This window comes from Crinia signifera, chromosome 2 (assembly GCF_055691185.1).
Source record: "Crinia signifera chromosome 2, ASM5569118v1, whole genome shotgun sequence".
Classification (NCBI taxonomy): Eukaryota; Metazoa; Chordata; class Amphibia; order Anura; family Myobatrachidae; genus Crinia; species Crinia signifera.
This window is the reverse complement of record NC_139218.1, coordinates 89,461,568-89,477,142: the sequence shown is the minus strand read 5'-3', so window position 1 is coordinate 89,477,142 and position 15,575 is coordinate 89,461,568. Positions and strand designations below refer to the sequence as shown.

The 15,575-nt window shown below is 44.6% G+C and overlaps 1 protein-coding gene across 1 annotated transcript in view; it reads right to left on the bottom strand.

Moving 5' to 3' along the window:
• LOC146059906 (uncharacterized) overlaps window positions 1-2,080 on the bottom strand; it is a 54,451-nt gene extending 52,371 nt beyond the window's left edge. Inside the window, exon 1 of the mRNA XM_083172563.1 lies at window positions 2,038-2,080. The gene's annotated coding sequence lies outside the window, so the exon portion shown is untranslated. The remainder of the gene's footprint in view (window positions 1-2,037) is intronic.
• Between the last annotated feature and the right edge of the window lie 13,495 nt (window positions 2,081-15,575).

Sequence of the window (15,575 nt, the reverse complement as noted above, 5' to 3'; positions counted from 1 at the left end):
CATCTTTCCCATTGGGCTGGGCCGGGGGCCCCTAGGTCCTAGGGCCCCCGGGCAACTGCCCATCGTGCCCAATGGGAAAGACGGCACTGGCTATAATGTATGAATAAAGGCTATAGTCAGAGAAATGTATAACATTTTATTAGATTGAATACAGACAGAATGTGTTCAGCATACCAGCGTTGGAGATGCCATCAATGGGATACTGAAGCTGGACACTAATCAGTAGACCACAGCCAGAATTCACAATGCCAATGCTAGAATTCATACATATGCGCAAGAGGAGTGTTAACTCTCCTCTCTAATCCCCATGACTGCAGCCTTACCCTAACCCTCTGTACCTGAGGTTAGGCTGTGGGGGCAGTGGGTTAGGGTTAGGCATCTCCTGCATTAGGCTTTTCTTACATTATCCAAATGCATAAAATGATTTGTCCTCTATCCATCCCCAGGGCTGGTGTAAGGCTTCTCAGTACCTAGCTAGGCAAAACTTCAACCTACTGCTCCCTGCCTCCACCACACCCATACTGTCACCAATACCCACTTTCCAACCCCTTAAGGCAGTGTTTTTCAACCACTGTGCCGTGGCACACTAGTGTGCCTTGAGCTGTTCTCAAGTGTGCGACCAGATCCAGAGATGCCCAAACCAGTTTACAGCCACCACCAGTTTCATGTAAAGGGCCAATGAATTTTATTTTGTTATCAGTGTGTTTATTTTGTATATGGGGGCCAATAGGTTTGTTTTTTTTCCGGTGGGGGCCAATGTGTTTTGCCCTGTGGGGATCTCATGGTGTGCCTTGGCAATTTTAAAATCGTATTTAGTGTGCCGCAAGGTAAAAAGGTTGAAAATCACTGCCTTAAGGCATACTTGCCTAATATTCTGGAATGACAGGGAGGCTCCCAAAAATTGTGTGGTCCTCCCAGCTGCCCTGGGAAGGTGGGCAAGTCCCTGCTTTCCCTGGAGGCCGCAAAAGTAGGGAAGTATGCCTCAAGGGAAAGTATGGAAGTGATATCTTAGAAGTTCCACAGCCGCCACCTGCATTAAGTACAACAAGAATCCTCATAGACATCCTTGATATTTTGATAGGCAGACTTGGTGGCGCCCCCCCCCCCCCCCCCCCAGATCCCAGTGCCTTAGGCAGCTGCATAAATCTGCCTAATGGTAGAGTCAGCCCTGTCCATCCCCCCCACCCCCAATCCGCATATGCTTAGATGCATGCGCAGACAAAAACTCATTAACTGCATGAATATCAAACTACTGACCACATCAGAATCAGGCCCTTAATATCCAATATATCCAATGACCATGGATTAAACTAGATTATTTTCTTGCTTTTGACATGTGGGGCCAAATGTAATAGGGTGCGATTTTTTTTTAGGCATCTAAAAAATGCATTCTTTTTAATTTCGGTAATGTATGGTTTTCCTCTGAAATAATAGTAATAATAAAAAAAAACGAAGTGTGTTCCCCCCGAGCATATTCAGAAATATGGGAGAAAAAAATCAAGAGTCTCCCCATATTTCCAAAACCAGAACTGGGCTCTTGGGTAATAATACATAAAAAAGGAGGGTTCCCATATTTATGCAATCAGTACCCGGCTCTGTAAAATGCCACAGCCGGGAGAGACTTTTTAAACAATCACCCCTGCCCAAAGCATTAAGACACTGACTAGTCAGCCCTGGCTGGGTCCCTGGGGGAGTAGGGATCCCCCATTAAGGTTTTTTCCCCCAAGTCTGAAGCCCAAGTCTATTCCTGGTACCCCTGGGTCGTGGGTGCCAGGTTGATAGTTTTTTGGTAAAAATAAAATAAATAAAATAACATTGGGTTCTGCTGTCAAACAACAAGGCTTCCCCGCATGCAGGCACTTGGAGAACCCCAAGACTCTGCATGCAGGGTAATAAAGGGCCCACTGGGAATTGAAGTGCCACAGCAGGACTAATGCTAAGATAAAACCACAAACACCATTTCCAATAGAAGTTTAATAACATACTTACTGTACAAATACACACAGACACATACATACAACATACATATATTCTTACCTAGGGTCCCCGGTAGTTTGGTCCAGTAGAAAAATCCAATATGGACCTGTAAGAAAAAAATGATACTCAGTCCAGTATCCTCTTAGTTTCATGTAGGCATCCACAGGGTTAAATATTAAAAAATACAAGTAACACAGACTAGCGGACCTGAGGGAGGCCCATTGATGTAAGTTAATCGGACTCCCCTCAGCCAATCAGAGCCGAGCTCCAGAGGAGCCCCAGCGCGATGATAATGAGCGGTAACCATATTAATATGTAGGGCAAAGAGAAAATGAGCCTTATGTGTCAGTTAAAATTAATAAAATGGCTTTTAATCCCATGTTCAAAACAAACTGTCTTTTAAGAACGGGCTGCTCTTGGGCCAATGCTTTGGCCTTGCCCTCCAGGATAAAATTTGCCAGCCAGCCCTTGACCTGACTGGAAAGCTAATTGGGGTTCCCTTTGTGGTTGACCCCAATTAACTTTGCAGTCAGGGTGATTTTCGGGATTGTGCCTCCCATCTGCTGGACATGCAGGTCAATCTTTTTAATAATTTACTTTTCTTCTGACAGATTATCTAAATTGATATCTGTTATATTGAAACTGTAGGTGCCACAGCACCATTTTTGGTGCCTCAGAACCCTTTGTACCCCACTGTCACCAGGCCTGCCAAGAAGTTTTAGGAATGGGCACATGAGTAATCTGGACCCCCGAACAAAATGTTCTTAGCCCTTGAAAGGACCAATAGATAGGTAGCATGAGGGGGAGTAGACTTGCTGAAAACCTAGGGGTGGACCCAGGGTTGTAAAAATACCACCGCAGACCAAGTGTTGCTCATAGGGAGCATGCGGGTCTCGTGCAGTCTGGCCAACCGCATGGAATCTAAGACGGCCCTCCAAAAATGGAAATGTCTTAAAGGAGACAAATGCTAGAGGTCCTATTCGACTTCTAGCGTCTTTCAAGGGAGAGCAGTTTGTATAGCACTACCTGGAAGTGAGGATTCTGGGAGCACTGGTGTGCTGTGACTATGTAATTCCCTGGCATCGAGCATGTAACCCTCTGGCAATGAGCAAGAAACTTTTTTGCCCACTGCCAGGACCCCTAACACCAACTAATTTCAGGCCTCTTACCTGGCCAGCTTATCAGCATCAGGAGCCCTGTCTCTTTTCTCTGAAAGCATTTTAAAAACAACTGGCACGTCTTTGCAATCAGGCCTGCTTTGACTTGACCACACCCAATACCTTCATTGGATTGAATACAACCATGCCCTGCTGTTCTATATCACTTCCAGGTTCCCGCTGACCCTATTTTAATAAAATGTTCGTATTAATAAAACAAGTATCCTTTTACATCAATACAGTATGATATTTAAAGGAAACACACAGGGCCATATTCAAAGTTGGAAGGAATTCGATTGTAAGTATTCTTCCATTTCCAGATTTTGCTTTGTGCTCTCCTCTCCCCTTTTGCATGCTTGGTTTGTTACTCATCACTATTTTTAAGTGTGTATTTGCACCAGCCCATATTTGCTTCAAAAGGTATGCCAGAACTAGGCATAAGTATACTTACAGTATGTCATACCCTGCATTGTGTGTGGTTCCATCAAATAAATGAAACTGACCATTACAAACAAGTTTATTTTATAGTTGAAAGAAAAGATGTAATTGGGATGTTTGCTGTTTGATTGACAGCATTTTTGGGCAGAAGCATGCCATTTTCTGAGTGTATTTTTGAAAACTCAGGCGTGACCAGGCGTTTTTTTCCGCGTGTCTCAGATGTCAGTGATGAACATTTTGCGCCTGGTTTATTAGCAGAGTAGTGGAAGTACTAGACTTACTCAGATGGAAAAATGTGTTCAATGGTTCACTTTTGCAAATGGATCTGCGAATGCATCACAATGCAGTCACAGTTTTGCAGGGGACATTTATTCTTTATTTCTAGGAGTCAAATTTTTGATCACAGGCAACTACCTTTTCTCTAACTAGCGATCCATGCTTATTCAAGCCGTATCTCCGGTACTTGCTTGTATTTACAGTGCCCTGTAGACTCTGCAATTAGCCCCATAGTTCTCAGTTACTACCTATGTGTCTGCTCTATGTATGTATGCAACATTAAGATACAGTTGGTAAGTACTCTGGGTGACATTCTATGGGTTCCGATTTTTAGGCATGTCTAAAATTCGCACCAAATCGCACTTTTTAAAATCGCATTTTTTGGCCGTTTTTCGCATATTTAATGAGATGCGAATTCCGGAGAAAAAAGTGCGATTAGGTGCGATAATGTGCGAATTTTAGGCATGAAAATGTGCGAATTTTAGGCATAAAAATGTGCGAATTTAAGGAAATGTGCGATTTTTTTGTTCTTAAAAAAAAAAGAAATAGCGTGGGGTCCCACCTCCTGAGCATAACCAGCCCCGGGCTCATTGAGCCGATCCTGGTTCCAAAAATACGGGGGACAAAAAATCTGGGGGTCCCCCGTATTTTGAAACCAGCACCGGGCTCCAACAGCCCTCAGTGTCATGCCACAGCCGGGGGACACTTTTTATATAAGGTCCCCCGGCCGAAACATGAGCACCGTGGCTGGTCAGCCTTGGACGGGGTACCTGGAGGAGTGGGGACCCCCCCATAAAGGGGTCTCCCCCCCCAGGCTTCACCCGTCCAGGGCTGAAGCCCGGGGCTGTCACCGGCGTCCGTTTCCAGTGGACGCCGGCCTGATATGGTTAAATCTTACATACATAACATTGCTTGATACAGGAGAACTACAAGTGCCAGCAGACCTCCCCCGCATGCTGGGACTTGGAGAACCACAAGTCCCAGCATGTGGGGCATTAATGGGCCCGCTGGGACTTGTAGTCCACCTGTAAAAAGAATGTTAAAAAAAAACACACACAGAGAAGTAAAACTTTATTACACCCACATGCACACTCCTCACTTTTACACCCACGTACTCACCAATCCAGGTCCAGCGCTGTCCTCTTCACAGCAGGCTCCACCCCCGCAATGACAGCGGGGAGAACCGGCTCTCTCCGATGCCGCTAACAGCCTATGTAGCGCCAATCAGGGCTGAGCTATGCATCTCCATGGAGACGCATCGGCCAATCATGCTCTCAGCCTCTGTAGCGCTGGGACAGCGCTACAGAGGCTGTTAGCAGCATCGGAGAGAGCCGGTTCTCCCCGCTGTCAGTGCGGGGGGGGGGGAGCCGGCTGTGAAGAGGACAGCGCTGGACCTGGATTGGTGAGTACGTGGGTGTAAAAGTGAGGAGTGTGAATGTGGGTGTAATAAAGTTTTACTTCTCTGTGTGTTTTTTTTAACATTCTTTTTACAGGACTACAAGTCCCAGCGGGCCCATTAATGCCCCGCATGCTGGGACATGTGGTTCTCCAAGTCCCAGCATGCGGGGGAGGTCTGCTGGCACTTGTAGTTCTCCTGTATCAAGCAATGTTATGTATGGGAGATTTAACCCTATCAGGCCGGCGTCCACTGGCCACGGACGCCGGTGACAGCCCCGGGCTTCAGCCCTGGACGGGTGAAGCCTGGGGGGGGGGGACCCCTTTATGGGGGGGTCCCCACTCCTCCAGGTACCCCGTCCAAGGCTGACCAGCCACGGTGCTCATGTTTTGGCCTGGGGACCTTGTATAAAAAGTGTCCCCCGGCTGTGGCATGACACCGAGGGCTGTTGGAGCCCGGTGCTGGTTTCAAAATACGGGGGACCCCCAGATATTTTGTCCCCCGTATTTTTGGAACCAGGACCGGTCCAAGAGTCCGAGGCTGGTTTCAGAAATACGAGGGACCCCTATGCTTTTTGTCCCCTGTATTTTTGGAACCAGCCCCGGCTCAATGAGCCCGGGGCTGGTTATGCTCAGGAGGGGGGACCCCACGCTATTTTTTTGTCAAAAAACACTTTTCCAAATTTTTTAACACAGGGCCATGCACAGATCTCTATGATCTGTGCAGGGTTCTGGCCAATTCGCATATCAGAACCTGGTCTGATTTTTTTGAGATTTTTAGACACATTTTTCAAATTCGCATCTCATTAAATATGCGAATTGTATACTTTTCAATGTGAAAACATCTGGATGCGAGTTCTGGCGAAAACTAAAAATCGCACTTTTAAAAAGTGCGATTTCGCGGCAAAACTGCACTTTTTGACGATTTTCGCATCTCATTAAATATGCGAATTAGTTAAAAAGTGCGTAAACGGCCGTTTTTGCGATAAAATTCACCAAAGTCAGATTATCTCATCCCATAGAATGTCACCCTCTATGTTTCTGTACAATTACATTTCCACAAGCAAAACCTCAGTTACTAATCCATCTGACCATAGTACATAATCTGTCATGTCTAATATAGTCCTGTTCGGAAACATGAGTGCAGGTTAATTATTCAGAGCAGTCTACTGGAACAAAATGGCTGACAGACTCTATTCTCAATTGCACCTTAATTATGTTATTCTAACTTATCCCATTATTAAAGTATGTTCCTTGCACAAAACCGTCAATGGGAATGTGAAAAGCTCACTTCTGAATTTAATTTAAGCATAATTAGCATATCTTCTTTTTTTCTAGTCTTCAGTAGAATGCCTGTCAACATTAGGCTAAAAAAAAGGATATTTAAAAAATCACCGGCCTTAACTGATAATGTATGCAGCACCATTGTTCAATCCTATTGTATATCTGATTTTATTAATGTCCATGTATGCTTGTCATATAATTAGATGAGCTCCATTTGAATTTACAGCTCAGAAGCCTTTCCCTTCTTTTCTCAATTCAATCATTTATAATTGTTGATTGTTGTATTTTGAAAATTTACATATAGTTAACAATGCTGCACAATATATAATAATATGTGTCATTGTGCCAATAAATAACAACATTTTATAAAATGTTGTCTGGTTGTGTTCCAACCAGAATGACCACAATGATACAAAAACAGGAAGAACTTCTAAAGTGAGAAAATCGTTTATCTCTCTTTATCACCCTTGCATTTGTCTCTTATTAAGGCTTAATACATCTGCCCCATTACTTGAAAACACAGACAAACTTTACTGAACTCTAGGAGACAGACAGCGCACATCCAACCTTGCAGAAGACGTATATGTCTAACACATGGGGCACATCAGATTGGATATCTATTATAGCGTGAAAATAATTAGCTGTAGCTTTCTGGATGTTTCCGATTCGTATTCATCAAATCACTCTATCAAGAAGTCACAGTCAATGGTTAATATTGTCATGATCGGGGTATTACAACAGGCATATTTACCATCCAGAGCCCTGAGAAGATTGTTGCTGTGCTCCAGACATGGTTTCTATCAGCGCTTGTACGCTCAGCCAGCAGTGTGCAAGATCAGTAGTCTCCCGGCACTGCTATCCCCACGGCTATACTCCGCTCCCTGTCTGCCATCCCTGATGCTCAGCTCCAGCCTCCTGCAGCTTCCACACCGCCACCATTAGAGTAGGCCTCAGACCATGTGCCAAACAAACAGGTTTCCCACCTTTCCCAGACTTTGGAGCAGCCATGTCTTTGCCTGTCACATGTCCTTATGTCCAGTCTGGCTAATTACCCAGCCAATCCGCTTCCACTCCTCCCTATATGTATTTGGGTAAGTAGGGCCAGTTGCCAGTGCTACTGATCTCATCCTTAGTGTACTACCTGCATGGTGTCTCTCTGTATCTAAGCTACTTTCCAGGTTCCCTGTTCCTGAGGATTCCGCTCCTTCCAGGTCCTGTGTCTTCTCCACCAAGCATCTACCTTGCTCCATCGGTGCTCTGCCATCGGTACTACTCACCATCGGTGCTCCGCAATCAATACCACTCACTATTGGTGCTCTGCAATCGATACAATTTGCCATCTGTGCTCTGCCATTAATACTACTGACCATCAGTGCTCCTCCATCGACACTTCAACTCCATCAGCGTGTCCTTCATCAACCTTCATCACCATTATTAAAAATCATCAGATTACCGTATTGTCTTCTGTGGTCAATAAAGCTCCCCCGTTCCAGTACCAGCCAGCCCCTATGCCTGTGGTTATTTCCAGTTAGGATCTGACCACAGGCATAGGCGTGCGCATGGGGGGTGCCAGGGGTGCACAGGCACCTCCTAATGACAGGCACCTCCGTGCTCATGCCTATGGTTCCACAGCACATTGCACCCCCACACCTCGCACGATTGCAGCAGCAGTGAGGATGCTGCTTGGACGGGCTGTCTGCTGTCTGCCTCTGACCATGACCAGTGCTAGTGCTGTGGCCGCAGTGAGGATGCGGCGCCAGCGTGGGCGCACGGGCACACGGTATGGCAAAAACAATGATGAAAGATGTGCGCCGTGTGGACGGCTTGCTCCTCCTTTCAGTCAGCATAGCAACAGGCAGCCAATCGCGAGGCTGCCTGTTACTGAATGGGGGGCGGGCCAAAAGACACTGCTCCTCAGACACGAGTGATCTGTGAGCAGTGCTGCTGTGCTGTGGAGACTCCTGAATGACGCCGGGAGCACTGCAGCAAGTCCAAGATTTAGCATCTACCGCAAATCCAAGCCATACCAAAGGTAAACTGAGTTAAGGGGAGGGGGGTGCAGAAATATTAGAACATATGATACAGTATAACAGAAGAACTAAATTATCTAGGAGGGGGGGGGGCTGTGGAGGCTGCCAACATTTAAATAACAACTACAAGGAGGGGGTTGTTGTATACTAATAAAACTACAGTGAGGTACCAGGGCCTGATAAATAAACAGTGCCTGCTGAGCTGTTCACACTGGTACTGATGAACATTTGAAATATGGCACTTGTCTGCCAGCCTGTCAGAGCTGGCGGATCGCCAGCCAGCGTTAGTAATTGGCTGCCAGACCGCAAACTTTCATTGAGCAAGCGCCATATTTCAAATATCCGTCAGCGCTGGTATGAGCCATCAGCAGCATAGGTGCTGAGTGCACAGCACACAGGGCCGTGACATTTCTCCTTCACTCTTCTCTCTCCTCCTGCACTAATATGGAAAATCTGTAAGGGAATTATGTGTAAGGGTAATTACTGGAGGCATTATGTGTGTGGCATAGTGTGTAATGGGCATCACAGTATGTGGCATAATGTTTAGCGGACATCAGAGTGTGAGGTGTACTGGGCATCACAGTGTGTGGCGCAATGGGGAATGGTCATCACAGTGCGAGGCATTACGGTGTCAATTTTTGGCATATTACCTATTGCCCATATTTTACAAAAATTTCTAAAGCCTTGGTATAATATGTAATGGCCATCATGCGTGATGGGCATTATGGTGTGTGGTATTTTGTGTAATGGACATTACAGTGTAAATATTTGCAGTGCGCCTTTGGCACTGTCCCTATTTCTGGTATGTGTGTGTGTGTGTGTGGGGGGGGGGGGGGTGTGGGGGTGGGGGAATGATTAATTCTGAAGTGCATATACATAAATATACATACATAAGTCACCTTCTATTAAGTTTGCATTGATGTGTTGATGGACACGCCCAGTAGGCTGTGATGACACGCCCAGTACATGGTGATAGACAAGCCCCTCCAATGGTGCACCCCCTAAGAAAATGGGCTGCGCACGCCTATGGTAACACATATAATAAATGAAGAAAAAAAGGGATAATGGGGCAGATGTATTAAGCCTTAACAAGAGATAAATTCAAGTGTGATAAGGAGAGATAAATGTCCAGCCAATCAGCTCCTTACTGACTTTTTTCAAACACAGGCTGTAACATGGCAGTTGGCAGGTGATTGGCTGGACATTTATCTCTCCTTTTCACCTTTGCATTTATCTCTTGTTAAGGCTTCATACATCTGCCCCTATGTGTAGTATTGTTTTAAGTCTTATTAGATACAACGGGGGAAATTTACTAAAGGAAATTTGTAAAAAAAATAGGTGTATTTGTATCCAGAAATACACTTATTTTTGACATTTACTATCCCAAAAATACGGCAATTCGTATTCGTATTGATGTGCTATCAATACGAATACGAATTGCCATATTTTCGGGATAGTAAATGCCAAAAAAAAGTGTATTTCTAAATACAAATACACCTATTTTTTTACAAATTTCCATTAGTAAATTTCTCCCAACAAGTGAATATACCCCATCAAAGGGTGATCCACAAGGCAGGTGAGTGTTCCAAATAATCCTCTCAAGGTATCTTTATAAACAGGTTTTCATGCCAATGAAGTGTACCAGTACTCACATTATTCATTTATTATATGAACCCTTGACTGTGAACTATCTATAAATTTAAAAAAATCTTTTGGGGCACATATGTTCTGGCTTATTGCAGAGCATGCAGCAGTTTAGGCTGAGCAATAATTTTAATAAAATGAACCCTAACAGTTATTGTGTGAGGAAATGGGCGTTCGGGGGGGCTGCGAGTGGCACTGACCTGTTCGCTAGGCTGCGAGTATACTGGTATCTGGATAATAGGTCTGCAGTCAATAGGTCGACACCAAAAAGTCAATATGCACAATGTCAACATTGACAAAAGGTTGACACAAGCAAAAGGTTGATGTGACTTTTTCCTACTTTCCCACTTATGTGGACTCTGATAGGTTATCCCGAGCATTACACTAATTGAGGGTTCACATGCTCAGGTGTTGGCATTTTGCTTGCATCAATCTTTTTTTCAGTGCCGACCTTGTGCATGTCAATTTTTTGGTTTCACCTGTTGACTGCCTTCCTAAACACTGATCCATAGAAATATTTTGAAGAACAGTTTTATTTGTATTGGCAGTTGTCTCACTAGGAGGTTTATTTTGCCTTCCGCTACATTAATGTAATACAAATATGTAGGGTTGATATTAATTGACCTGTAGACCTGGAGAACATGAATAACTCACAATTAACTTCTCTTTCACTCATGGTTAGTGGTTGGGTGAAGCCATTTATTGACAAACAACTGTGTTTACTCTTTTTAGATCATAATGACAACAGAAACTACCCAAATGACCCTGATCAAAGGTTTATATACCCCAGTTCTTAATACCGTGTATTGACCCTTTTAACATGAATGACAGCTTGAAGTCTTTTGTGGTAGTTGTGGATGAGGCTCTTTATTTTCTCAGATGGTAAAGCTGCCCATTCTTCTTGGCAAAAAGCCTCCAGTTCCTGTAAATTCTTGGGCTACCTTGCATGAACTGCAGGTTTCAGATCTCCCCACAGTGGCTCAATGATATTGAGGTCAGGAGACTGAGATGGCCATTCCAGAACCTTCACTTTATTCTGCTGTAGCCAATGACAGGTCAACTTGGCCTTGTGTTTTGGATCATTGTCATGTGTCCAAGTACGATCCCATGCCCAGCTTCAGGGCTGTTGAGTGCAAATATTTCTCCAGTATTTTCTATTAACATGCTGCATTCATCTTGCCATCAATTTTGACCAAGTTTCCAGTGCCTTTTCAGCTCACACATTCCCAAAACATCAGCGATCCAACTTCCCACCTCCGCGTTTCATAGTAGGAATGGTGTACCTTTCATCATAGGCCTTGTTGACTCCTCTCCAACTGTAACATTTATGGTTGTGGCCAAAAAGTTCAATTTTGGTCTCATCACTCCAAATGACTTTGTTCCAGAAGTTTTGAGGCTTGTCTCTGTGCTGTTTGGAGAATTGTAAGCGGGATGCTTTGTGGCATTTGCGTAGTAATGGCTTTCTTCTGGCGACTCAACCATGCAGCCCATTTTTCTTCAAATGCCTTCTTATTGTGCATCTTGAAACAACCACACCACAGTTATTTGTGGATTTTTTTTCTTTTCCCAGAAAATTTTCCTGGCAGTTGTGGCTGAAATTTTTGTTGGTCTACCTGACCGTAATTTGGTTTCCACAGAATCCCTCATTTTCCACTTCTTAATTAGAGTTTGAACACTGCTGATTGGCATTCTCAATTGCTTTGATATTTTTTTTATATCCCTTTCCTGTTTTATACAGTTCAATTACCTTTTCCCGCAGATCCTTTGTCAATTCTTTCCCCATAACTCAGAATCCAGACACGTCAGTGCAGCACTCGATGAAAGATGCAAGGGTCTTTTAGGAGATGAGGAATTCACTGACCTTTTATACACACACACTGATTACAAAGCAAACAGATCCCAGGTGAGGATGGTTACCTTTAGTAGCCATTCAAACCCGTATGCATGTTATGAGGCCAAAATCTCCAGGGTATGTAAACTTTTGATCAGGGTCATTTGGATAGTTTCTGTTGTTCTGTTGTTTAAAAAGAGTAAACACAGTTGTTTGACAATAAATGGCATCACCCAACCACTAACCATGAGTGAAAGAAAAGTTTGTGAGTTATCATTCATATTCTCTAACAAATGGCAAGAAAATCACAAATTCTGCTAGGGTATGTACACTTATGAGAACAACTGTACATGTTATATAATTGAATGTGTACTGCTTAAAGCTACAGATCTGCCAGAATCCATCATGGCCATATTTGGGAATGGTACTCCTGATCAGAACACATGATATGTCTGGAACATGGCAGATAAAACATAGTAACCCTGTATAGGTTAACTGCATGTTTGAGCACCTTAAGCTTGCTACAAATACGTATTATCCAGCAGCTTCTACAAACCTTATAATTGTTTTATAACTCAGGTGTGATCATCTTCCCACCCCCAATGTCTCTATCACTGTTAATAACGCCATCATCTTCCATGTTCCCCAACTCTGAACACTCTAGGCTCCTCTTTCCTGTGTCTCCATGTTTAATCTCTAGCTCAATCCTACCAGTACCAGTTACACAACATTGCTCACATCAGGCCATTGCTCTCCCAGAATGCAACTAAAATTAGTATGCACCTCACTGGTATTTTGGGAGCTCAACTAATGCAACCTTCTCCTCAGTGGCCTCTCACTTTCCCATTTCTTTCCCCTCAAATTTGTTCTTAATGTTACAGCTAGACTCATCTCCCTCTCCCACTGCTCCACATCTGCCACTCCTCTTTGCCAAAACCTGCACTGGATCTCCTTCTAATCAAGCTCCTCAACCAACCTCACTTACAAAGCCCTCTCCTACTCCACTGCTCCCTATAGTACATCTCCAATGTCATCTCTCTACATACTCCCTCTCGTCCCTACTCCGGTTGTCTTCTAATGACCAGGGCTGCCGACAGGAGGGTGCTGTGGGTACAGCTGTCCCAGACCCGGCCTCTGAAAATGCCCGGGCTGCTAATTTTGCCCACGACCCCCTCCCCCCGACTACCTCCCCTGTACTGCCTGCTTCTTCAATGCAGGACGCCGGTGGCCAATTAAAATGCTGCACCGTCTTTTGAGCCAATCAGAGCTTTTGTGCCGTTAGCCAATCAGAGCATCAGCCGGTACACAAGTTCTGATTGGCTCACCATCTGGTTGGACACCGGCATCCTGCATTGAAGAAGCCTGTGCTTCGGAACCTGTAGCAGGAGGGGGGCGCAGACTGGAAATCAGTCCCGGGCCCCAAAATTAACAGTGACAGCCTTGCTAATGACCGTCCCCTCTCCTCCACCTTGGTCATTGCATCTCACGCTAGAATCCAAGATTTTGCCTGTGCTGCCCTCTTTACTGGAATGAGCTCCATCGCTCTATCCTAGTTCCTTGACTACAATGGTTATTTCTTGCCCTGAAGCTTGCTCTCATCTCATGTCGCCTTTATTCCCTCCTTCCCTATATTGTAAGCTTTTTAGAGCAGGGCCCTCTTGCCTCTTGTTCTTACAGCCTACACTTACACTTCAACTACAGCCCTCACCTACCCATCAAAGCTGCATCTCCTTTCACTCATAGCCATTCATCTCCCCCAATGGCTGTGCTCTCCTAATGTACTCCCCCCAATGGCTGTACTCTCCTTATGTACTCTCCCCCAATGGATGTACTATCCTTACTCCTTTGCTTACCTTACATTATAGCTGTATTGTCTATTGAGATTTGTGGTGCTATTTGATACTTGTGCTCCATTTAATTTAGGTTACTGTAATGTGATGTCATGTTTACTCTGCACTGTTCTATTATGTGCTGTATGTATGGCACTGTGAAACACTTGTGGCACTTTATAAGTAATAATAATAATAATAATAATAATAATAATAATAATAATAATAATCATTCATGACTTCAGTCATAAGCCTGCTATCTGCATATAGTAATTTCTTAAGTGATGTTGCCTACTTTACATTCACGCCAGCATATGAGATTCATTTCCAGAACACAAGTCTTTTGTTAATTATTTCAGAACACTGAAGCTAAGATGGTTGAGTATGTAATAATAAATAGAGGATTTTGCCAGATGTCCAGACACTCCAAGGTAACTTATTTTGTATGCATGGTTACCACTATGGAATACTTGATCTTTTGACTAAATAATATTGGTAATTTCGCAGACATAGGACATGTTTGCAAATCTGATTTATATATTTATTGCAGTTGAGCGGTTATTGTTGGTCTGTGCATGTGACATAATGACCAGCGGCGGGTCTTACCTCTGCGGAGTAGAGGGCTGCCGCGATGCAGCCCCCCTCCACTGCCGCAGCCACTGTGCTCGCGGTCCCTGCCTCCAATCTGGGTCCCGTCTTCAGTAATGCGCATGCGCTGGCCCCCAGCCTCTATGGGCTGCTTTTACAGAAGTCCCCAGAGGCATATTCAGGGTCCGGGTCCGGTGCATGCACAGTATCATCCTTGTACTGCATATGTGTGGAACCAGTTTTTTATGGACTGGCGCTCAAGAACCCATGTGAAGGTGTCACAGAGGGAGGGAACACCACCCAATGGGACTGCCTATGGTGAGGGGCAGGTCGGACTTCCAATGGGAAGTCTCTGCCAGTCACGGTGAAACCAGAGCAGTCTCCCAGACTGCATCTGGCCTCACTTAAGCAAAGAACAGTGGCAGATTTTACTTAGGGGGCTGCAGCCCATAGGTAAAAACCGCCACTGATAATGACCTTGAGATGGCAGCCGCAGAGGATCTATTCACAATAAGATTGATATGGACCATTTGGGGAAGGTAATAGGGAGTGGCAGAAAAAAAGAGGTGTGTCGGGACTTTTTTGGAACATGCAGAAGAACATTTGGGGGCAGAGTATCTGCTCGGACACTGCTGTGTGTTCATCTCCAGCAGCTCTGAACACTTTATATACAGCAGCAACAAGCACATCAGCCTCCAACCTAAACTGATAGTGATAGCAGAGCTGATCGCACTGGGAAAACCTTTACACAGGGCTGACCATACTCACACAGCTTCTACCCAGCGCTGTTACAGCTTCTACACGCCGGTACTTTCTCTCAGTCCCTCTCATTCAGTCTGGAGGTGCTTTTCTGCAATTCCATGAGCATCAGAGAACAACCAATATGAACAACATAAGCAGCCTGCTTTTTCCCTGCCTCTGGCTCTCCTATCCCAGCTCTGCTAAGATCAGCTGCTCGCTGCATACAGTATGCACACAACAGTGAACCTGAGATCGCGGCAAGGACAGGCTGGGGCAGGCTTTACCCACTTTCTCACTTACATTCTGACACCATTATAATTACCCATGAGAAAACTGAGACAGCTGTTTTTCTTATTTTAATGAATAAGGGTCTCTACACATATAA